Raw genomic sequence first — 23,798 nt, forward strand, 5'->3', positions numbered from 1 at the left:
TGGTGATGTGGGGGTTGTGTGTGTGTTGTGTGTGTGTGTGTGTGTGTGTGTGTGTGTGTGTGTGTGTGTGTGTGTGTGTGTGCACGTTTTGAGATTATGGCCATGGTTGTTAATGATGTCCCCATCTATAGTTCACCACACAGTTGGTCTAATCTCACCCTCAGTGCACCCTCAATGAGCATGCCCCTGTGATACAGATGCATGACAAACAGTTGAAGCCGGAAGTTTACATACACCTTAGCCAAATACATTTCAGTTTTTCACAATTCCTGACATTTAATCCAAGTAAAAATTCCCTGTTTTAGGTCAGTTAGGATCACCACTTTATTTTATGTAAATGTCAGAATAATAGTAGAGAGAATGATTTATTTCAGCTTTTAGTTCTTTCATCACATTCCCAGTAGTCAGAAGTTTACATACACTCAATTAGTATTGGTAGCATTGACTTTAAATAGTTTAAATGCTTCGGGTAGCCTTCCACTAGCTTCCACAAGTTGGGTGAATTTTGGCCCATTCCTCCTGACAGAGCTGTGTAACTGAGTCAGGTTTGTAGGCCTCCTTGCTCGCACACGCTTTTTCAGTTCTGCCCACACATTTTCTATGGATTGAGGTCAGGGGTTGGGTATTGGCAACTCCAATACCATGACTTGTTGTCCTTAAAACCTTATGGACAGGGGGCAGTGTTTCCACTTTGAACGAATTGCGTACCCAAACGGAATTTCCTCCTACTCTGCCCAGAAGGTAATACATGCATATTATTTATTATATTACTATGTATAGAAAACACTCTGAAGTTTCTAAAACTGTTTGAATTATGTCTGTAAGTATAACAGAACTTATTTGGCAGACAAAAACCTGAGAAGACTTCCAAACAGGAAGTGAGAACTCGATTTCAAAACAGTGCAAATGATACCCCATATAGTTATGAAAGCTCAAGTAATGGAATAAAATCGCAACACCAACGTTACTAAGTGGCTGTTTTAGGGATGTACAGTTTATATGAGGATGTCAGTTTATTGAGGATGTACAGTTTATATGGATGTCCAGTATATATGAGGACTGTACAGATATATTGAGGATGTACGTATATATTGAGGAATTGTACGTTATGCTGACTGGTACCAGTATATTATGAGGATGTTACAATATGACTGGTTTACTAGATCATATTATATATGGAGGGTGTACCAGTTATATGGGCTGTACTCAGTATTGTCGACTGGTACCATGTTATATTGAGGGTCTCTCTTACAGTATTATAATTTTGGAGGGTTGTACAGTATATTATGAGGATGTACAGTAATATATTAGAGGATGTGACCAGTTTATATGGATGTACAGATATGTGCCTGGTATCTATGATATGGTAGGGTGTACAGTATTAATATGCAGGGTGCTTACATAGTATAATCGAGCGTGATACAGTATATATGAGGGTGTACAGTATATATGAGGATTGTCTAACTCAGTATTATATGGGATGTACCAGTTTATATGAGGATGTACAGTATATTATAGGATGTACTAGCTCATGATGGACTGGTACACGACTTATATGGATTAAGTATATGACAATGAGGACATTGTTGCGAGTTTATTAATGAGATTGTACAGTATGTGACTGACCAGTTATATGGGGTGTACAGTATATAGAGTGGCGATGTACCGTATACTGTCTGGATACAGTATAATGAGGATGTTACCAGTATTATGATGGGATGTTACATATTATATAGAGTGCTCACGTATTATGAGAGCGGCTGTAAGTATGTGACTGGCTTCTACTATTATGTGTGTGTAGTACCAGGTATAATTATTGTAGGTATTTGTACTGAGTATGTTATGACTAGTAATATAGTGAGGATGTCTATATTATGGAGGTGTACATTTGATTGACTGGTAATTTAACTCATTTTAATCATTTAAAGTCAGTTTATCAGACGCTTCTTATTCCAGATGCGACTTTACAATTTGGCTTGCTTCACTTATGAATTTACCTGCAAGTCTATCTGGAACAACCAATTTATTAAACAAATTATTTCATCGTAACTCCTTATAAAGGGGGGGTGGTGGGTTAGAGATTACTGTGATATAGAGTATTGCTAAAGAAAGGTAGGTGGGCTCAAGGTGTCCTCCCGGAAGGTTGGTAAGTTGACTCCCCGTTATACCTGGGTCGTGAAGGGAGTTGTTTGTATCCACGACATTCGGCCGGTGCACCCAGTCTGCCCCACAAAGAGAAACAGTTTTGACGGGCTGAGCCGGACTTTACTTCTTCTAAGAGGTAGGAGGCGAGAGCCAATGGCCAATGAGGTGGGTTAGTACCAAAAAGAACGCCCCAGTCACCCTTGTTATTGGCTGTGGAGGGGCCTGATTTGCAGCAGCGTCATAGATCAGGTATCGGTGTAATGAGTGGGTGCCGTTCCCCTCACAAGACTCCGATAGGCAAGCACACTGAGGTCTTGTAGCGGATCGAGCTTCAAGTGGGAGCCAGTGAGAGGCGGAGGGCGGGATTGGTGACGTTGAGAGATATGGGAAAGTGAACACCAGCGGGGCTTGCGGCGTTGGATGGTGTGGGTTTCAATGGCACAGGCAGGGAGTGCCCTAGCCAACAGCGAGTTTGCAGTAATCCAGACGGGTACGATGACAGTTGCCTGAGATTAGTGACTCTGACGCCTCGCTTCCCTGCGTGAGCCTTTCCAGGTAGCAGTATACTACTTCATGGGCGTGGCGCGAATGTTGTAGAGCATGTAACCTACAGGACGGCTCAAGTTCACCGGCCTTGATGTTTTAGTTGAGAACACAGGTCTTTGTCCAGGATCACGCCAGGTTCTTAGCACTCTGGGTAGGAGGACACAATGAGTGTCACCGTGATTGGCGAGATCATGGAACGGGCCCGTTCCTCCCCTTGTATTAGAGCAAGCTCCGTCTTGCCGAAGGTTCAGCTTTTGAGGTGGTGATCCGTCATCCACACTGATAGTCTGCCCAGACATGCTAGAGATGCGATTCACCACCTGGTTATCAGGTAGTGGGGAAAGGAGAAATTAATTGTGTGTCGTTCTGGCATAGCAATGATTAGAGAGACCATTGTGAGGGATATGACAGACCAAGTGATTTATGTTGGTATATAGCGAGAATAGAGAGGGGCCTAAACAGAGCCCTGGAGGGATCACCGTGAGTGAGTAGCACGTGGATTGCTGGGAGAACAGATTTCTCGCCCACGCTCACCTGGTATCTCAGAGAAACCTGTCAGGTAGGACCAATCCAAGCGTGGGCCGCGCCGGAGATTGATGCTCCCAGCTGGAGAGGGTGTGTGGAGGAGGATCTGTGGTGCTCACAGTATCAAAGGCAGCCCGATAGGTCTAGAAGGATGAGAGCAGAAGGGAGAGAGGTTAGCTTGCATGTGCGGAGCGGCCTCGTGGACTCTCACAGAGAAGAGGCTAAGTCTCTCAGGATTGAATGCGACATAGTTGCTATGCAGAACCCTGACGATTGGATCCAAGAAGGTACATTTTCTGATGTAGAATAGGCAGTCAAGGTTGGCCAAGGACGCGGCACGTTCCCAAGGGTTGGTACCAGTATATATGAGATTACAGCTCTATATGAGTGAGTACCAGTATGTGACTGGTACGTATATATTGAGGATGTACCAGTTAATATGAGGTGGATACAGTATATATGAGTGTACCCCAGATATTGAGTGTAACAGTAGTAACTATTGAGGAATGTTAGCAAGTATGTGGACTGGGCCTACCGCCGAATAATATTATGAGATGCTACAAGAATTATATAGTGAGGGATGTTTGTACAAGTATATTATGAGTAGTGTACAAGTATTTATTGAGGATCTGTTAACCAAGTTTATGTGACTGGAAATTACATTAGTAGTATTGTGTGTGGGATATGATACCAGATATTTATTCAGTGAGGGGTACAGTCATATATGAGTTAGTCTTGCTACAGTATTATAGTCGTGTGATGAGGATGTACCAGTATGTGGACTTTTGTACAGTATATTATTGATGGATGCCTCACCAAGTTAATCTCTATATATGACAGGATTGGTTACCCATTTCTTGTTGTACTTTTGTTCCTACTCATATTATTATGAGGAGTGCTAGCAGTATCATAATTGAGGTGATGTACAGTATGTTGATACTGATGAGTATCTCAAAAAGTTTTTTTTATATATTTTTTTTTTATGGGATGTACCCAGTATATATGGAGGATGTTACAGTTAGTGGATGATTTACAGTATGTGAGCTTGGATCTACAGATATATGTAGAGGATGTACTCATTATATATGAGGTGAGTTTTACAGTTATATATGCGGTTTTTAGTTGCTCAGTATATCATGGAGGATGTACAATGTGGGACTGGTACAGTAATATGAGGATGTACCAGTTATATATGGAGGATGTACAGAGTATGTATGACTGAGTACAGTATATATTGAGGGTATGTTAGCTAGTAATATATGGGATTGTACCAGTATGTGACTGGTACAGGTATATATGAGGGATTGGTTCAGTAGATATTATGAGATGTACGTATGAGGTATGTACGAGTTATGATAGTGTGTAGGCATAGGTATATACTGAGAGGGATGTACAATATGTGACTGGGTTACAACAATAATGAGGAGAAATATGATTACAGGTATTAGACGTGGCTACAGTATATATGAGGATTGTCTAGTATGTGAATGCTAACCAGTATATATGAGGATGTACCAGTATTTAGGGATGTACAGTTTATTAGAGGAATGTACAGTTTATATGAGGTGTTACGTATTATATGGGGATGTTACCAGTAAATGTGAACTTAGGTTAGTTATCAAGTGATTGTGATCATGCGAGGTTGTATCTCATTAGTAATATGAGGGTTGCTCACATTATATATAGGAAATGTACATATTTATGAGGATGTACAGTTATATGAGGTGATGTACGTAGATGTAGACTGGTACAGTTATTTATGAGTGGTGACCAGTATATAGTGAGGGCTGTACAGTATACATGAGGATTTACCCCAGTTTATTGAGAGGATGACCAGTTTATATGAGGTTATTGGTACCAGTATATATTGGAGTGATGTTACTCCTAGTTATAACTTGTGATGGAGCCTGTATCATGTATAATATGATGGATGTGAGTTATGATTATGAGGATGTACAAGTATCCAGTTAGCCAGACGTATCTGGTGTGACATGGTGTATACCTAGTTTTATATTGTCCACTGCGGAATGTTGATGTGACCAGTATTATGATTAGGAATGTATTGGTATAATATGGTAGGATGGTAAAAAAAAAAAAACAGGTATTGTGACTAGTACAGTTATATGAGGAGTTACAGTATATATGGAGGTACAGTATGGAGACTGGCTTACAGTATATATTGAGGATGACAGTATATTGGGGATGTGTACAGTATATATGAGGTATAAGCGGAATATTAATATGGGGGATGGTGACCCCACGTATGTGGACTGGCCATAGTATTTGTGATTGTTGTGTTGTACCCCAAGTAAATAATGAGTAATGTTTCTACTAGTATTTGTGATACCTTGAGTGGTACATAGCTTATTTACTGTAAGGGGGATGATTACCTATATATAGGTGTGTTACGCCACTATCTGTGACTGGTACAGTATATATTGAGGGTACCATATATGAGGTTGTACAGTATGTGAACTGGTACAGATATATTGAATGTTACCATAGATGTGATATTGGAGGGGATGTACAAATGTATATATTGAGTGGCGATGTACCCAGTATATTATTGAGTGAAATTGACCCTAGTATATTATGGGTGTCAGCTTCTGTTGGATGGGTATCGAAGTGGGACGGCGGCACATAATAAATATTAGTGAGGATGCTACCATGGTATATAGTTGTGGAGGTAATGTAACAGTTCATATTATAAGTGAGGGAGTGCTCATACAAGTGGTATGACATGATACGTGATGAGGATGACCTAGGTGTATGAGAGCGTAATGTTTACAAGTCTCAAGTACTGGAATCCAAGATAAATAATTTATTGAGGATTGTTTACCGTATGCTTATGCAATTGAAGTGTTATCCCAGTGTACTTTGGCTATTAGATGTGGGTGATTACCCAATTAATAGTTTTGTGAGAGAGAACTGTGGATACAGTATGTGACTTGGAAAAGATATCCTAGTTATAATTCTAATAAAGGATGTCTATCTACTAATTAGACAGGACTTAGAATATTAGGTGTTCATCTAGGTTTACTTTAAGAGTATAATTCAGACACTCGAAAGGTAAGGGTAATATGGTTTTACCACTGTAATTGGAATGAGGGAAATTTACAGTATGTGACCTTGGAGACTACAGTATATATTGTGGTTATGTATACTGCTCAATTATATCGAGAAATGTGATGATACGTATTTGCTTCAGTTAACGAGTATATAATATTAAGTAATCTGTGAGATCGATGCATACTAAGTAACTATTGATGTTGACCTTAACAGTGTCATGGGTGGAATTGTCAACCAGTAAATTGTGACTGTGCTACAGAGGAGATTATAATAAGGTATGTATACGAGTCTCAATGTGGGAACACATGGTACAGTATAGTGCATTAGGAGTGAAATAACCAGAATGTGACTGGTTATACTAATTTGATATTGTAGGGATGTCAGTATGTGAGACTGCTACTAATTACATGCTCGGAGGTATGGAGGAGTGTAGTTATGGGCATGTCTAGGCTTCTGCATGACTTTCATGATATTGATTTTTCTTTTGACTAACATAAGCCTCAAAGGGTCAGAAATAGTGTTCATGGATGCTGTCTCTCTCAAAGTTACTGGTTAGTTTAGTTCTTGTATTGTCCTCTTGTGACTTAGTGTTGGATCGATCCATTTTTGATTCTTGAAAGCTTCGAAGTTGCTCTTCTTATTTAGATAGCCTATAAGTGGACTGGTCAACCATTAGATATAAACGTTGGGCTTCACTACCTGGAATGTTAAAAGTGCTCAATCACCCTGTTAAGAGGAAACATAATCTTTGCATCACTCTGTAATTTTTTGAACGCTCTACTTAAGAACCTTTCGTGTAAATAGGATTTGATTTCCAGATAAAATAGGATCTGAACGTATTGACCCATCGTATACTGACCAATGTTTATTTTAGATTTAGTTTTGTGTGTCAATAAAGCCCCAATATCCCCAGATAGGGGAAGTAAATCAGCTTAAACCTCAACAGTAATTTTTTCTATTGATGCCATTTTGCTATGGTTTCAACCAACGGACTTTTGCGCGCTCCATGTATCACCACTCTGTGGCGGACCATGACCACCCTCAAGATCGACCCCGTCTTTAGAAGGCAGGAACTCTTAAGATGTCCCCTAGTCCAAAGCGGTCCATAGACATAGTAAATAAGAAGAGCCTTCAATCATTCACTAAAAACTGAGATTTTTTTTATATATATATATATGCACATTATCGAACAAAACATAAATGTATTGTGTAACATGATGTCATATGACTCATCTGATGAAGATGTTCAAAGGTTAGTGATTAATTATATCTCTATTTGTGGGTTTTGTGATAGCTATATTTGCTGTGAAAAAATGTCTGTGCTTTTTTGGATTTGGTGGTGAGCTAACATAAATATATGTTGTGTTTTCGCTGTAAAACATTTTAAAAATCGGACACGTTGGCTGGATTCACAAGATGTTTATCTTTCATTTGCTGTATTGGACTTGTTAATTTGTGAAAGTTAAATATTTAAAAAAAATATTTTTGAATTTCGCGCGTTGCCTTTTCAGCGGAATGTTGTGGGTGTTCCGCTAGCGGAACCCCTGGGCGAGAAAGGTTAAGCCATTTTGCCACAACTTTGGAAGTATGCTTGGGGTCATTGTCCATTTGGAAGACCCATTTGCGACCAAGCTTTAAATTCCTGACTGATGTCTTGAGATGTTGCTTCAATATATCCACATACATTTCCTGCCTCATGATGCCATCTATTTTGTGAAGTGCCCCAGTCCCTCCTGCAGCAAAGCACCCCCACAACATGATGCTGCCACCCCCGTGCTTCACGGTTGGGATGGTGTTCTTCAGCTTGCAAGTCTCCCCCTTTTTCCTCCAAACATAACGATGGTCATTATTGCCAAACAGTTCTATTTTTGTTTCATCAGACCAGAAGACATTTTTTCAAAAAGTATGATCTTTGTCCCCATGTGCAGTCTGACTTTTTTATGGCGGTTTTGGAACAGTGGCTTCTTCCTCTTCCTTGCTGAGCAGCCTTTCATGTTATGTCGATATAGGACTCGTTTTACTGTGGATATAGATGCTTTTGTACACGTTTCCTCCAGCATCTTCACAAGGTCCTTTGCTGTTGTTCTGGGATTGATTTGCACTTTTCGCATCAAAGTATGTTCATCTCTAGGAGACAGAACGCGTCTCCTTCCTGAGCGGTATGATGGCTGCGTGGTCCCATGGTGTTTATACTTGCATACTATTAGGAGCTTCTAAAGCCCTGACAATTTTCTGGAATTTTCCAAGCTGTTTAAAGGCACAGTCAACTTAGTGTATGTAAACTTCTGACCCACTGGAATTGTGATACAGTGAATTATAAGTGAAATAATCTGTCTGTAAACAATTGTTGGAAACATTCCTTGTGTCATGAACAAAGTAGATGTCCTAACCGACTTGCCAAAACTATAGTTTGTTTACAAGAAATGTGTGGAGTGGTTGAAAAACTAGTTTTAATGACTCCAACCTAACTGTATGTAAACTTACGACTTCAACTGTACCACAGACACACACATCCTCCCTGCTGCGGTCCTAGCTCTGTATCATTAAAGATTGCTGGGGAAATACCAGTGAAACAAATACAGTCCTGTCTGTGAGTATGTGCGTGTCCGTGCGCGCGCATGTGTCTGTACAGAGGCTCCCTCAGTATAAAGCCCGTGCCCTGTAACCATATCAACAGGATATCCACAAGTACCCAGAGTCCTATGCAGCGCTTTGTTGCACACGGATCTGAATAGAAGCACTATTCATTTCGGAAAACAAAGGCATATTACAGCAGCGACTAGGGCTGTCACGGTGACCGTATTACCGCCACACCGGCAGTCATGAGTCAATTCCACGTGACCGTTGAGTCACGGTAATCTCCTGTTATGCACTCTGGACATGCTTTGGTAGTAGCCAACTTGCTAATGACTATCAAGCCCTGATGGCCTGGTGTTGTCCCTCTAACTACTCTGACATCAACGCAAATGCAATGGAAAGTCACGTCAAACACTTCTCATCAAAACAGAATCATGCTTTTAAGACTCATCATCAATTTGAAGAAAGGTTCAATGGCAGGTTGAAACTGAGTGGAAAACATGGTCATTGTGGATGTCGTTTCAAAGACTAACAGAAGGAATTTGACAGCTTTCTCAGGTGATGGTTCATTCAAAACACTCATATGTATATTAGAGCATACGCATAGGCTTATGAGCCCGGGATAAAAAACGGAATGAAAATTCTGATTGTGCCGTCATACAATACATAGCCTACCACATATTACGAATGGTGGAAGAACATCAAACAAAACTGATTTAAGATGTCTTTGGCACATAATTGGTCTAGCCTTTACTCCAAAATTAAACAAATTAGAGTAATCGCCGTTGTGTGTGGACTATATTATTATGCATAATGGATGGACTGGTTACCGTATGCTATGCTCCAAAATGTCTATCCCCGAGGCTGGGAGAGAACAAATAGCCCTAGGTGATGCAGTTGGTTCATTGATTGTGCAGTGCAATTTTGACTAGCCTAGTAATAGAGAATGTTTTATATTTTTCGTAATTAATTGGGTGACACATTACCTTTTAGCTACAGAATATCTCGCCATCTCCTCCTCTCTCTCCTTTATTCCGTTCCTCGAGCATGCAGAGGGGCCGTCAAAGGTTTTGTGAAATATGTTTCATTGCAAGAACATGTTACTGTCAATGTTCAAACAGATTTCACTTGGTTTCCCAAATGAAGCACCCGGGTACCTGCGGGAACAGGGTTGGAGAGCCCATGGCATGCAGAGTTTGGGCGGAATATCACCTGTCGCGCAGAAAAAAGCGGTTGACGCTTGGAGTGAAACAAGGGTTCTTATATGTATTTCTCAGCTGCTCATATAAAGCACGTGCTCTGCTATAAAACCCAAGTAACCAACCAGGCATCATTGAAAAATTGACCATTTTCTATTCGGATTACATGTATTTTTTCCCCCTGCCCCTGTTCATGCCCATTTGATAATGAGCCATTCTAAATTAAAAACTAATTTTACATATTAGTAAAGAGAAGATTACATTTATAATAGTCTGATCATCAATAGCCTATAGTCGCATCACGTAGCCCATATATACGTTTTGATTTCTAAGACATTCCAAGGTTTGTGTTATTCACAACGGAAGTCGCCAAATAAGTCACTGGACAGATGTACGGCATTGTCCAGTCCCAGCCTGCCGGCCTGGCAGTGACGGTCGACCAGGAATGATCCTTGTCTGAAATCTTTGAGAAGCCAAGCGGGAACGTGAAAATATGATCACTTGATGAGGCGCGGAACAGAGCACAAGCTTTTTTTTGCTACTTTCTCAAATCATCAATAGCCGATAGTCATGCAGCCCATATATGTTTGGATTTTCTAAGACATTCTAAGGTTCGTGTCATTCACAACTAAAGTTTCCAAATATCTCTAAATCTAGCATATAGGACTTGTTTCAAATGATCACTTTTATGCTCAACATAGCCACTTCATATGCTCACTAGCTCCGGAAGGGGAAAAATATCCTTTCTATTTTACTCAGATAAGTTCAAATATATTCTTCTTACTATAAAATCATATAATATAAAATAATGGCACGGGAGTTAAAAGCATACCTTGCCAGCTAAACGAACAAGCCTATAGCCTATGGCATGGAGCATAGCCAGATAACATACAGTATGCCAACTCATATTCTGTTCTTCTGAAATACATTTTCTTCATACCATAATGTTTCTTTAGACCTGACAAAAATACATATATGGATTTATTATGGTGGTGTATATTCAATTCATTTATTATACTTTTTTAAATAGATGTTGCAAAGGTGCACATCAACAGCTTGTATGGGTGGACGCCTGGAGATACTAAACGTGTTTATGTTAATTAACGGTCAATTACTGTGAGACCGGCAGGCTTTTGCATGACAATAACCAGCTGACAAAATTTCATGACCGCCACAGCCCTAGCAGCAACACAGCATTGGATGTGGCTCAACTTCCGACTTGACCCAGACAGCTAAGGAAACATGAGAACAGTGCTAAGTTGAAGGAAGTGTGGCTACATCACAGTCATTTCAGTTAGGGCTTAGATATGTGACTACAGTCACTTCAGCTAGGGCTTGGATATGTGACTACAGTCATTTCAGTTAAGGCTTGGATATGTGACTGCAGTCCTTTCAGTTAGGGCTTGGATATGTGACTACATTCACTTCTGTTTGGGCTTGGCAATACAGTTGTGTGAAAAAGAAAGATAAGACCACAGTCTTAGGGCTGATAAGAGGAATAGCATCAGCACACATTGAAAAGTACACTACATGTCCAAAAGTATGTGGACACCCCTTCTAATTAGTGGATTTGGCTATTTCAGCCACACCCATTGCTGACAGGTGTATAAAATCGAGCACACGGCCATGCAATCTCCATATACAAACATTGGCAGTAGAATGGCCCATACTGAGTGACTTTCAACGTGGCACTGTCATAGGATGCCACCTTTCCAACAAGTCAGTTCGTCAAAATTCTGCCTTGCTAGAGCTGCCCCGGTCAACTGTAAGTGCTGTTATTGTGAAGTGGAAACGTCTAGGAGCAACAACGGCTCAGCCACAAAGTGGTAGGCCACACAAGCTCACAGAGTGCCGAGTGCTGAAGCGCGTCGCGCCTAAAAATCAACTGTCCTCGGCTATAACACCCACTACCAAGTTCCAAACTGTCCAAAAGTGGAAACGCGTTCTCTGGAGTGATGAATCACGCTTCACCATCTGGCAGTCCGACAAACAACTCTGGGTTTGGCAGATACCAGGAGAATGCTACCTGCCCCAATGCATAGTGCCAACTGTAAAGTTTGGTGGACGAGGAATAATGGACTGGGGCTGTTTGTCACCCGGCACAGCCAGGTTCCTCTCTAGGTTTCTTCCTAGGTTTTGGCCTTTCTGGGGAGTTTTTCCTAGCCACCGTGCTTCTACACCTGCATTGCTTGCTGTTTTGGGTTTTAGGCTGAGTTTCTGTACAGCACTTTGAGATATCAGCTGATGTAYGAAGGTCAATATAAATACATTTGATTTGATTTGACATGGTTCAGGCTAGGCCCATTAGTTCCAGTTAAGGGAAACCTTAATGCTACAGCATACAATGACATTCTAGATGATTCTGTGCTTTCAACTTTGTGGCAAAAGTTTGGGGAAGGCCCTTTCCTGTTTCAGCATGGCAATGCCCCCATGTATAAAGTGAGGTCCATACAGAAATGTTTTGTCAAGATCGGTGTGGAAAAACTTGACTGGCCTGCACAGAGCCCTGACCTCAACCACAGCGAACACCTTTGGGATGAATTGGAACACTGACTGCGAGCCAGACCATATCGCACAACATCAGTGCCCGACCTCACTAATGCTCTTGTGTCTGAATGGAAGCAAGTCGCCACAGAAATGTTCCAACATCTAGTGGAAAGCCTTCCCAGAAGTGTGGAGGCTGTTATAGCATCAAAGGGGAGACCAACTCCATATTAATGCTCATGATTTTGGAATAAGATTGTTCAACGAGCAGGTGTCCACATACTTTTGGTCATGTAGTGTATCAAGGCGTAGATAGTTATCAAATGAGACACAGAATTTCCTGAAAATGATCCTCACAGTGTGTCCCTTAGCTGTCACTCAGATAGAATACCAACAAAATCATCTCGTGTTACTTCCAACTGACAATTACAGATTTCTCTGACGTTTGTTCATTTAAACCCACATTTCTATACATAGACCTTCCATCAAACAAAGGAATATAACACATAATGAGTATTCTAACAGCAATCAAGCTAAACAAGAGCATCGCCACCCAGTCCCTCTAATCATATCTTGCTGACTTCAAACTGACTGAGCAGAAATTGCAGCGCTGTGAAATTGACCCAAAAACAACACAGGCCAATTCCACAGTTTCCTCTCCAGAGAGAGCAAGGGAGAAAGGGAAGGAGGGGTGAGACAACAGACAACTATGTTCTTCCTCCTCAATCTCTATGGCAATGACCTTAGCATCCCATTAACTTAAGGAAACGTGTAATGTATCTACAAGTATATACAAGTCTTGGAGTTTGAGTCCTTTCGTTTGTATCTGTTTGTCAGAATGATGATTATAAACTGATCTGGATCCAGACAACACGTGTTTCTGTGACGTGGCCCAGGGAGGAAACAGAGGTCTCAGAGCTGTTCTCAGAGACGAATGGGAGGTAAGAGGAGTGGAAATGAGTGTATTCCACTTCCGGGATGTGCCAGGTGACCCTGTCAACAGGAAGCAAGGGGTCAGGGGTCATCATTATGTTCTGCTCTGTCAGCTCTATCAGTCACAGCCATCTCTCTCTCTCTCTCTGAGGAGGCTGGTTACATGAATGGGGAGAAGTCAATGTTGGGCCTGTGCTCTCTTTTTGTGGGCTTGTGACCTTCTCATTACCCCGGACATGATGCACAGGAAATTCCCCCAGGGCCGTTTCTAGCTTTTTTGGAGCCCTAAGTGAGATTTGGTTGGGGCCCACCCCATCTTGCGGGCACCCTAGCAGCGGCCGCTTATGTCGCTTATGCCTAGAAACGGCACTGACTTCCCCTTATATGACCCCAGGATGACGGAGTTCAAACTGTGTAAAAGAGAACAACATAACATGCCACCAGTCCCAAGTAGGGCTGGCACAATTACTGTATAACTGTGTAACCGCCATACGAACTATGGGAACTCTTTCCCCTTCACGCGATGTGATTGAGATGCTTAATAGCCTAGTGGTTAGAGCATTCGGGCCAATAACCAAAAGGTTGCTAGATCAAATCCCAGAGCTGATAAGGTAAACATCTGTTGTTCTGCCCCTGAACAAGGCAGTTAACCCACTGTTCCTAGGCTGTCGTTGTAAATAAGAATTTGTTCTTAACTGACTTGCCTAGCTAAATAAAGGTAAAATATATATATATATATATCAAAGATGTTTACAGTCATGCTACACCCTTACTGTACCCACATGACCTGTCACTATAAAAGTCGGTGTGGTGTGACATACTGTCTTTTCTTCACTCTCACGTTTATGTGTTTTATATCACGAGATTGCTATTAATCCCCTTCAGATTACTTTCTTATGGAATTACAAGTTGATTTTTATCTAATCTACTCCCCCTCTCCCTCGTTATTGTGCCTTCCCATTTTAGCTATCTTTTATTGCTTTTTGTCGAGCAGTTCTATCCTTGTGTGTTAGCTACTGTAGTTAGCTGGTTAGCTTCGGGCCTATCCCGTTACCTCAGAAGCTAGCTAGCTAAATTAGCCACACATAGCTACTGTAGCTAGTTAGCTTGTTGTACCTGTTGTTAGCACTTTGTGCCAGCTTGACTGAAACACCAGCCTGTTGATCAAGCATTACCACTACCTCACTTGGAGTTTTGCTGTGATCACAGAGCTCAGCGATGCTGTAGGCTGCGTGACAGAGTCCACCAATGCCAAACCTGACAGTCCACGCTTGACTGTGCCAGTCAAATAGCTTCATATAGAAGTGACTTTCGAACCCTGACCTTGATATATATTTAGGCGGAAGTCTCGACGACGAAGCACAACGGGTCAGAGACAAAGGTAAGTATAAATTTCTCTCAAAGCATCCGAAGTGATACAGAGGCACATTTTTTCCACTTTTTCTTGGAACACACTTATCTTACGTGCACACTGATTCAGTGCTGAACACCCATGTCAACAGTGTGAAAAAACAACTCCAAGCATCAGATGAGCACACACTTTGCGTTCTTTGCTTGGGAGTTTAACATGCTCAAGTGGCTGCACAGGATAGCAGCTCTTGCAATCACTGCACTGAGATGCAGAAGGCGATTAAGTCACTGGACAGTCTAATGGCAACCTTTGAGCCTGCCCTCAAGCACATCCTGGCCAGGCTTCCCCAACCGGTACCAAACCCAACCCTTAACTCTGAACGGAGCGTGGTTGTTGAATCGTATGACACTGACATAATGTTCACAAGAGCCTCCCACTCTAATGACACAGACTATGATCACTCTACGTACCACAGCTCTAGCATCGTCCAGAGGGTAGTGCGTACTGGGCCGTACACATTGGAGTGGGTCTAGGGTTTCCCGGGATGATGGTGTTGATGTGAGCCATGACCAGCCTTTCAAAGCACTTCATGGCTACCGACGTGAGTGCATCGGAGCGGTAGTCATTTAGGCAGGTTACTTTCGCTTAATTGGGCACAGGGACTATGGTGGTATGCTTGAAACATGTAGGCATTACAGACTCAGTCAGGGAGAGGTTGAAAATGTCAGTTTAGACACTTGCCAGTTGATACGCGCATGCTCTCGGTACATGTCCTGGTAATCCGTCTGGCCCCGCAGCCTTGTGAATGTTGACCTGTTTAAAGGCCTTGCTCACATCGGCTACGGACAGCGTGATCACACAGTCATCTGGAACAGCTGGTCCTCTCATGCATGCTTCAGTGTTGTTTGCCTCGAAGCGAGCATAAAAGTTATTTTAGCTCGTTGTGGATGTTGCCTGTAATCCATGGCTTCTGGTTGGGATATGTATGTACGGTCACTGTGGGGACGATGTCGTTGATGCACTTATTGATGAAGCCGGTGACTGAGGTGATATACTCCTCAATGCCATTGGATGAAGCGTCGCTTCTGGATGAGCATTTTCTTGTTTGCTTATATACAGCTTGTTGAGTGTGTAGTAGTGCCAGGGTCGGTTTGTGGTGGTAAATAGATGGCTACGAAAAATATAAATGAAAACTCTCTTAGTAGATAGTGTGGTCTACAGCTTATCATGAGGTACTCTACCTCAGACGAGCAATAGCTCGAGACTACCTTAATATTGGACATCGCGCACCAGCTGTTATTGACAAACAGACACACACCCCCACCCCTCGTCTTACCGGACGTAGCTGTTCTGTCCTGCCGATGCACGGAAAACCCAGTCAACTGTATATTATCCGTGTCATCGTTCAGCCACGACTCGGTGAAACATAAGATATAACAGTTTTTAATGTCCCGTTGGTAGGATATTCTCGAACGGAGCTCATCCAGTTTATTCTCCAGTGATTCCACATTGGCCAATATAATGGATGGTAGAGGTGGGTTACCCCCTCGCCTACGAATTCTCTCAAGGCACCCTGAACTGCGCCCCCTGTATTTCCTTCTTTTCTTCATGCGAATGACAGGGATTTGGGCCTTGTCCTGGAGAAACATTATATCCTTCGCATTAGACTCATTAAAGAAAGAGTATTTGTCCAGTTTGAGGTGAGTAATCTCTGTTCTGATATCCAGAAGCTTTTTTGGTCATAAGAGACTGTACCATCAACATTGTGTACAAAATAAGTTACAAACAATGCGAAAAAACACACAAAATGGCACAATTGGTTAGGAGCCTGTAAAACGGCAGCGGCACCATATGTGACCCACCACCTCGATTCGGTCATATGTATAAAAATTGGAAATTATGGTTTTACATTGGATAAAAGTAGAGACTCAGAGCTAGAACATTGTATATCACACACTGTATATCATACACTGCAGTTGAGGAACAATGGGAAAGTCATTTTGCTTTGAAAGTCGATACATTTATAACCCCACTTTTGAGAAAATGTCCCTTGAATGTTTTGGTCTACTGGAGACGGTCTTCTTTGTCCACACCCATTCAGCATCGTTCACACCCTCTTAAGCCTTAGTCCCACCCATCTCCTTAAGGATTTTTCTGTGAGGCCATGTGCTAAACAGAGTGAGCTAAACAATGTTCATACACGTAACGTTAGCTAGAATGATCGTACTCCAGAAAGTAGTCCATCACAAATGTTACCACTGATCTTTGTCTATAGTGCATGTTAAATTCAGGGCAGGAATGTTGAGAGCAGTAGCAACACTTCTGCAGTTCTCTGTGATATCTTTCAAAAAAGCCGCAGTAGCAAGGATTATGTACACATACTGAACAGCTCAGGTTATAGACAGAAGCAATCTACATGGCAGACCAATCCGAACTCATCTTTCGGCATGTCCAGCCCATCCATTATCTCAGCCAATCATGGAAAGCAGGAAGGTTCCTGTCATTTTCTGTGGCCAAATTTTATTCGTATTTACAGATGGCAATCAAGTTTTTAATAAAGGCATTTTTTTTTAAATTACGTTTAAATGCCTCTCCTGTGAAGTACTGTGGTGACGTGTGAGATACGCCTAGCTTTTTGAAACAGGTCAGACGGTTATTACGGTGACCGCAGTCATTTGGCTAACCAATAAACGTCATCCAAAATTCTATGAGCGTCACAGCCCTAGTCCATTTAACTTCCTGTAATATGATTTGCATGCACATGTATTATAAGTCATATTAATACCTCCAGATAATCAGGGTTCCGATGAGGCTCTTAGCTAAATGTATGTGGGTTGATTTCTAATCCTGATATTTAATTCAGATGCCCAGTCTTAGATTCTCTCTCTCTTTCTCTAGTAACTATTTCCTAAAGCAAAACTATCCATGCTAATATAAATACAGCTCTCTACCCTCTTCCCTCGTGTGCCAATCACATCCAGGCTCCCATTCTCTCCCTGTGCCCTTGTTGAGAAGGTAGTGTGGGTATACAAAACTACAACACATTGTTACTGTTTGGTGTTGCTTCGTAGCCTCCTCCAGGCTTGAAGGAAAGGAGAAGTGGAAAGAATGAGACTCATTTCCCATCATCACCTGCCGGGGTCAGAGCAGCATGTTTCAACAGACACAGGTCTTGCCAAAATACTCAAAGTCCTGTACGCCTAACTCCCTTTCTCCTCTTCCCTCTTCTCCCCACTTGCTCCCCAGTGTTCTCCCCCTACGGCCTTGCCAAACCAGCGTGCAGAGTTGAGAAAAGAGCAGAGAACAAACTAGCAGAGCCCAGAGGAGAGTAGAAGCACCCCCTGCTTCGCTCTGCTCCACCGCGCCCACTACAGCACAGGCCGAAACACGCTACACACATAGTGACACACGCTACACAAACACACACAGAAACACACTCTTTCACTTCTCACACACACTGACACACACACATTACACACATACCTCTCAATCAAACGCTAATTATTCTCACTTGTGTCAATATCCCGCTGGTGGTTTGACTGCAGCGTGAGACACAGGCCCGAGGTGCACTCCCTGAGGCCAGGCAGAGAGAGGGAGGGAGAGAGAGAGAGCACTACAGATGACAGAACAATTACCTGAATGTTCATGAAGACAGTGAGAAGGTAAGGTTAGGCATAGAGCTATGCTACAGATGTACTGTGGTTCTCCCACAGGGAATGAATGGATGCGCTCTACACAGAGGCCTTCCGTGTAGTCTGTCCAGTGAAGTCGGTCCACACAGCACATACATCAGTATAGTCTCACACTGCCACACTTTCAGACAAATGCAAGAAAGACGGAAGGAAATCAGGGTTCAGGAGATTACAATATGTCACAATGATCCAATTATTAAAACTTGACAAACGTTAAAGTGGCATCCACTTTAAGAGGGTCGAGAGAGGGCAGACCTTGACTTAGCAGACTTAAAGCCAGGACATACGCACAGATAGTACAGTACATGCACACAAACACATGCAGGAACTCTGGCAAGGGCACAGTGACCGATACAGGGACCTACACATGCAGGGCTCTCCAGAGGGTGGTGCGGTCTGCCCAACGCATCCTCGGGGGCACAGTGCCTGCCCTCCAGGACACCTACAGCACCCGATGTCACATGAAGGCCAAACATATCTTCAAGGACATAAACCACCTGAGCCACGGCCTGTTCACCCCGCCATCATCCAGAAAGCAAGGTCAGTACAGGTGCATCAAAGCTGGGACAGAAAGACTGAAAAACAGCTATCTCATGGCCATCAGACTGTTAAATAGCCATCACTAGCCGGCTCCCACCCGGTTACTCAACCCTGCACCTTAGAGGCTGCTGCCCTATATACATAGACATGGAATGACTGTCCACTCTAATAATGGAACACTAGTCACTTTAATGATGCTTACATACTGCTTTACTAACTTCATATGTACAGTTGAAGTCGGACGTTTACATACACCTTAGCCAAATACATTTAAACTCAGTTTTACACAATTCCTGACATTTAATCCTGGTAAAAATTCCCTGTCTTAGGTCAGTTAGGATCACCACTTTATTTTAAGAATGTGAAATGTCAGAATAAATTTAGAGAGAATGATTTATTTCAGCTTTTATTTCTTTCATCACATTCCCAGTGGGTCAGAAGTATTTGGTAGCATTGCCTTTAAATTGTTTAACTTGGGTCAAACGTTTCGGGTAGCCTTCCACAAGCTTCCCACAATAAGTTGGGTGAATTTTGGTCCCTTCCTCCTGACAGAGCTGGTGTAACGGAGTCAGGTTTGTAGGCCTCCTTGCTCGCACGCGCTTTTTCAGTTCTGCCCACACATTTTCTATTGGATTGAGATTAAGGCTTTGTGATGGCCACTCCAATACCTTGATATTGTTGCCACAACTTTGGAAGTATGCTTGGGGTCATTGTCCATTTGAAAGACCCATTTGCGACCAAGCTTTAACTTCCTGACTGATGTCTTCAGATGTTGGTTCAATATATCCACATAATTTTTCTGTCTCATGATGCCATCTATTTTGTGAAGTGCACCAGTACCTCCTGCAGCAAAGCACCCCCACAACATGATAATGCCACCCCTGTGCTTCACGGTTGGGATGGTGTTCTTTTGCTTGCAAGCCTCCCCCTTTATCCTCCCAACATAACGATGGTCATTATGACCAAACAGTTCTATTTTTGTTTCATCAGACCAGAGGACATTTCTCCAAAAAGTACGATCTTTGTCCCTATGTGCAGTTGCAAAACGTAGTCTGGCTTTTTTATGGAGGTTTTGGAGCAGTGGCTTCTTCCTTGCTGAGCAGCCTTTCAGGTTATGTTGATATAGGACTCGTTTTACTGTGGATATAGATACTTTTGGACCTGTTTCCTCCAGCATCTTCACAAGGTCCTTTGCTGTTGTTCTGGGATTGATTTTCACTTTTCGCACCAAAGTACATTCATCTCTAGGAGACAGAACACGTCTCCTTCCTGAGCGGTATGACGGCTGCGTGGTCCAACGTTGTTTATACTTGCGTACTATTATTTGTACAGATGAACGTGGTACCTTCAGGCGTTTGGAAATTGCTCCCAAGTATAAACCAGACTTGTGGAGGTCTACAATTTTTTTCTGAGGTCTTGGCTGATTTCTTTTGATTTTCTCATGATGTCAATTAGCCTATCAGAAGCTTCTAAAGCCATGACATCATTTTCTGGAATTTTCTAAGTTGTTTAAAGGCACAGTCAACTTAGTGTATGTAAACTTCTGACCCACTGGAATTGTGATATAATTCACTGTAAGTGAAATAATCTGTCTGTAAACAATTGTTGGAAAAATTACTTGTGTCATGCACAAAGTAGATGTCCTAACCGACTTGCCAAAACTATAGTTTGTTAACAAGAAATTTGTGGAGTGGTTGAAAAACTAGTTTTAATGACTCCAACCTAAGTGTATGTAAACTTCCGACTTTAACTGTATATACTGTATTCTATTCTACTGTATTTTAGTCTATGCCACTCCGACATTCCTCGTTCTAATATTTATATATTTCTTAATTCATTTGTTTTACTTTTAGATTTGCGTGTATTGGTGTGAATTGTTAGATACTACTGCACTGTTGGAGCTAGGAACACAAGCATTTCGCTACACCCGCAATAACATCTGCTCAATATGTGTATGTGGCCAATACAATTGTTTGATTTGATTTGGTTAGTTACAATAGCAAACAGGGCAGCTCATGACACCGCGCTGGCTGACAAAATAGAGCCCTTGAACAAATACACTGGAAACACGCCCTTTGTCTCTCTGAACAGCTGGCTTTCATCACATCTGCATGTGTCAGCATGCAGAATGAAGGCATGGGAGTGTGTGTGTGTGTGTGTGTGCGTGTGTCAAGTTTGATGAGTGATGAAAGCAGGTCATGCGAGGATTTTGTCACACCCTGCTTGCCTCATTACTATCATCAGCGAAGCAACCTAGAAAATACTTTTAGGGGGAAACGCACACAAACACAACACTCTCACTGCTACACTTTTCCAGTGCTTTATTGACTGACAAACTGAAACAGAGCATCCCAGGGAGTCAATCAGACAAAAACCAATGAGAAAAAGACTGTTAGCATTTTAGTGGCTGCTGTTTTCCCCCTGAACGCTGAAGCCTCATCACAAACAGAATGCTCCTTGGAACCAAACAAAGAGTTGTAACAATGGCTAACTCAAACCAAGACGACAATGGATCAGTACCACAAAGGCCCTGCTAGGAAGCCCAGAGAAATGGGGAAGAACAATGAGAATGTCTATCAGTTATTGGGAACTAAAATACAAAAAAGTTAAGAGCCCAGTTCAGAGTGACTTGGAGACAGAAGTAGAGAACAAGGAACACAGGAGGACTGTCCCACTAAGAACAGAATGACAGCAACGTTTTTTGGACATCTTTATTTGATCCTGTCAGGACCGGCTGTCTTTTTTTGTTCATTTTCTGGTGCGGTCCGGACTGGCCTTGATTTCAAACTCCAAGGACGTTGATTTTTGGTCTGGTCAATGTTTGGTTCAGATTTGGTCCGGTCCAGACCGGACTAAATCTGAACCAATCATAGACATCTATGTTTCACAAGTTTGGTCAGTACAGTAGAGTAGAGCACAATAGAGTACAGCCCCAGAGGTTTCTCTCCTCTTTCCACTGCTTTCTTTCTTTCTCTGATCGGTGTTTGTTCTCTTGTCCGAAACCAGGCTCAATGTTTGGCCACATAGCTCGTTCCGTCTCCTATCAACGGGCACAACAAAGGCTACCATAAAGAACAGGAGGATTTCTTAATTTTGTCTCTTCCAAAGATACAGCAAGTAGAGAAACCGGGTATGAACCGAAATCATCCAACGACTATCACAAAAACAGCAGTGCAGCCAGCAGCACATTAAACATGAGATACACAGGAACCATAGAATGGAAACCATTTCCTCTGTGCGTCCATGACGTTTCATGTGGTGCAGCAGCGATAATTTAACTGTGACCCCTCCCTCTTGAAAACAGGAAGTCATATGGCCCCAAAAAGCTTGTTCTCTTCCAGGACAGCAGAGAGAGAGAGAGAGAGAGAGAGACTAGAGAGAGTTAAAAAAATATCTATTAAAGAGCGAGACTGCGACACAAGCCAAAGCATGGCTGCTGAGGAACATACAACAAAGTGTTTCTCCTCGTGTTTAGCACTGTGAGGGTCTTTTGGGCACTTCACAAAATATAAAATGCCAAAGAGGGGGGCGAGAGGGGGGGTTGGAGGGATGAGTTGCTGCATATCACAAACCAGATTAGTCCAGGGCCATTTCCAAAAAGCCAGCCTCTCCAGCTACCACAAACTTGACCTTGGCTTCAGCCACTTACTAACAGACATAAACACTATGCATGATTCATTTTGGGAGCCAGAAACAAAAGTGTACATTTATTTGTGAAAAACGAGAGACTAAAATAAAACGGTAAAACGGTTTTCAACCATCATTCAACAACACAGGGACCCTGTGCTGGTTTCAAGTGTATTTAGACCAGTTAGAGGCTGCTGATGGGAGGACGACTCATAATAATGGCTGCAATGGAGTCAATGGAGCACATGGTTTCCATGTGGTTGATACCATTCCATTATACTCCATTCCAGCCATTATTATGAGCCGTTCTCCTCCCAGCATCCCCCACTGATTCAGACACAGCTAGAACATTGGAGTAAGGACAGGAGGGCCTCTCAGTTTGCTGTTGAAACACAACAGAAACAGCAGACATAGATTGGTACAACAAAGAACTCTGAGACACTCCTTCTGTCACACATGGAGCAGGTCATAGCAGTGAGGTCACTTACACGGAGGTCACCGCAGAGACTTAGCAAGAGGGCTCCGCCTTCTTGGACATAAACAATCAAAGGGATTGGTTTAAAATAGTTCACTGCAAATACAATTGGCTGTATCCTACAGTTCTAATATATCATGTGGTTTACCTCTTACACTACAGAAATCAAACACAACAGGAAAAGGATTGGAATCACGTGGAGCCCAGGAAGAGTAGCTGCTGCTTCAACAACAGCTAATGGGGATCCTAATAAAATGCTAAATACTAGTGACAACCGTGTCAACACCAGTTCCTTGATGAATGCACTCGTAAGGACACTGTTCCAGTTCAAAGACCTTGATAATAGGCTATCTTCTAAAGCCAAACACAGACCTCATGTTATGTTACATACTTGCTTCTTCTGACAGTTTACTGTAAGTGGTGCTAGTTCGGGTGTAGTACTTCTCAGCATTCCAGCACATTGCATTACAGACACAGCAGTGGCCCCTTGGTGTGACACTTGACCTGAAAATTGACCGTTTCCAGGTTGATTGGTTGCCACGGCGATCATCTGACCCCATTCCATCAGCTCTCTCATTGTGGGCCGAGCCTGTGCGACGGAGCCTTAAAAGAGACTGAGAGCTGAGGAGAGGAGG

At 42.4% G+C, this 23,798-nt stretch overlaps 1 protein-coding gene across 1 annotated transcript in view; it reads right to left on the bottom strand.

Annotated features, from left to right (window-relative positions):
* The window catches only part of LOC111981043 (rho GTPase-activating protein 26-like), a 120,690-nt gene that overhangs the window by 62,815 nt on the left and 34,077 nt on the right, over positions 1-23,798 (bottom strand).

This window comes from Salvelinus sp. IW2-2015, linkage group LG20 (assembly GCF_002910315.2).
Source record: "Salvelinus sp. IW2-2015 linkage group LG20, ASM291031v2, whole genome shotgun sequence".
Classification (NCBI taxonomy): Eukaryota; Metazoa; Chordata; class Actinopteri; order Salmoniformes; family Salmonidae; genus Salvelinus; species Salvelinus sp. IW2-2015.